Raw genomic sequence first — 2403 nt, forward strand, 5'->3', positions numbered from 1 at the left:
TGGGGCAGTGAAGGGGCAGCCCCCAAGAGGCCCCTGTCCAAGTCTCTATTACTTCCTTTCATCATGAGATGAGGACTCCAACCCATTGGCCCCTTTATTCCACAGCCTTAAGGAAATCTGGGAAGAGGAGGGGAGCCTCTGGCTGAACCTGGCCGGGTTCTGTCAGTCCAGCTCTGGCTAGGCTTATGCCCTATGCTGGTGGGAACACCTGGTCAAACAGCCTGCCTAGGTTTCAGAGGCAGAGACTGAGATAGGAGGGAGACACAGGAGAGAGACACAGGGGAAAAGATGGAAATCATAGAAATCCAAACAAAGCTGGACAAAAGCCTCAAGAGACAGGAAGCCACAAAGACCAACCGACAGAGATAGTGACAGAGACTCTCAGAGATGGGCAGAGATCAAGGTGAGAGAGTAGTGCAGGAGGTCAGAAGCAACACCCCCAGGTGGGGCTCCCGGCCAGCATGAGGGAGCTGGGCCCAGACGATGTGTGCCCAGGCACAGGGCACTCACAGCACGTGGCAGGAGTGCCCCTCGGTCCAGCCTGGACTGTCCAGCTCATGCCTGTATGGGGAGTCCCAGTCCCAAAGGAAGGTGGCTTCAAGCTGTGTGCAGAGGCTGGCTCTGATTCACCACCAGGGCTGAGCCTGCAATCTGTGTGAAATCATTGCCAGACCTGTTGGATGTGCCCACATAGGCCTCTCAGTCTGTCACCATGTACTTGCTGTGGTTGATGCAAGCATAAGGGATGTGGGCCTGGGGCCTCATTGGAGGGGACCACAAAGAGCTTCACCTGCACATTGTAGTGGGTGTGGTTGTCCTGGAAGGCAGCAGGGACATCAGGAAGGGATACAAGGCAGGCTCTGAGTGGCCCCAGCAGCTGACCAGAAGTCTCACCTGAATCTCCAGCTCAAAGTCGGCTGGCCGAAGGGCATCATCAATGGCTGGCCAGAACCTTTGAGGGTGGGAGTACTCCATGATGGGTAGGTAGTTCATAGTTCACAGAAACATAGACAAAGTCTAGGGCATCATTCACCAGGCTGAGCAGGGCATTCAGGTCCAGGATGCGACTCCCGGGGCACAGTGATGGAAGAGCACTTGAGTGGAAGGCCTGGGAAGGGGTCCTATTCAGGCACAGCTCCATGGGGGTCTCCAGGTTGTAGTGGATTGTAATTGTCTGGCCAGGGGGAGGGGATGCTGCTGTCTGGCCAGCCCAGGTACCAGTAGGCTTCAAACACTTTGCCCAGGTCCTGGGCCAGGCAGCTGCACTTGTAGACAACCACCCCCAGCTCCTTCACCTGGATCAGTGAGTGCCAGTCCATGTTAGCACTGCCAATGTAGATATGGGTTTGATCCACCACCCAGAACTTGGTATGTAGGACACCATAGGTCAGTTTCTGCATGTCCACCATCCATACTTGGATCCCACTCTTTAGAAGTCTCTGCAGGTTGGCCTGGGTTTGGGGACCCCTGTGCTTACTGATAGCCATGCATACAGACACACCCCTTAAGGCCAGATTCTGCAGCTGCCTGAGAATCTCCTCATCCTGTTGGGCAGAAGGCTCCTGGGTCTCGGTGTCATTGTTGGTCAGAGTCCAATAGAAGGAGGCAATGTCAAGGCTGGGCTGGGCACCAGCCATCAGGTCTAGCCAGGCCTGACTGATGGAAGGGTGGACGGGGCCCTTGGGGAAGGTAAAGCCCTCAGGGATGCTCTGTACCAGGACAATCTGGCAGGGATCCTCACAGATGGAGTTGGGGAGTAGCTGGGTCCTCTCCTGGGGCGTCCTGAGCCTGGGCCACAGCAGTAGCTGGGTGAGCAGGGCACCCAGGCCCATCATGGTCAGTGTCATGATTAGCAGGACCCATCAGACTTTTTTGTCTCCTGGTTTCCAGGATACAGCAGGTGAGGGAAGATATTCCTCAGGATGTGGCTTCAGCTGTCGTTACACCGTGTTCAGTTTCATCTTCCTCAGCTGAACCGTGACAGAATCAGGCAGGGGGATGAAGGATGAGCTCCCTCTCCAAACGAGGGCTGGGGCCCAGGAAGGGTCCCACGGCCGGAACAAGATTCAGGTGGTGGAGCTCCAGAAAATTTGACTTTCAAATACAATGCTTAAGAGAAGCATAAAAAGATAAAAATGAAAGCAAAATCATAAGGGTTTCAATAGGGTTAAACTGTTTACTTTTCTACATGGAAAGAGAGTATTTGTAACTCCTAAGAACTTTCTCATTACTTGGGAAGTTAGAAGGAATATACATAGACAGAAGGCATGGGCATGAGTGGATGATGACAAGATGATTTAAAAAAATTAAGATTTAGGGGTCAGAAAGAAGGATGTACTGGGAGGATGGGGAAGGGAGAGGTAGGGTAAGGGAAACTCTCACATAGAAAAGGTATGAAAGGAA

The 2403-nt window shown here is 53.2% G+C and overlaps 1 pseudogene; it reads right to left on the minus strand.

Annotated features, from left to right (window-relative positions):
- Nucleotides 1-506: 506 nt before the first annotated feature.
- On the minus strand, nt 507-1961 carry LOC138168614 (5'-3' exonuclease PLD3 pseudogene; annotated as a pseudogene).
- Nucleotides 1962-2403: the final 442 nt, after the last annotated feature.

This window comes from Petaurus breviceps, unplaced genomic scaffold (assembly GCF_028583685.1).
Source record: "Petaurus breviceps papuanus isolate PSGF00001 unplaced genomic scaffold, PetGlider_PUasm1.0 37, whole genome shotgun sequence".
NCBI classification, from domain to species: domain Eukaryota; kingdom Metazoa; phylum Chordata; class Mammalia; order Diprotodontia; family Petauridae; genus Petaurus; species Petaurus breviceps.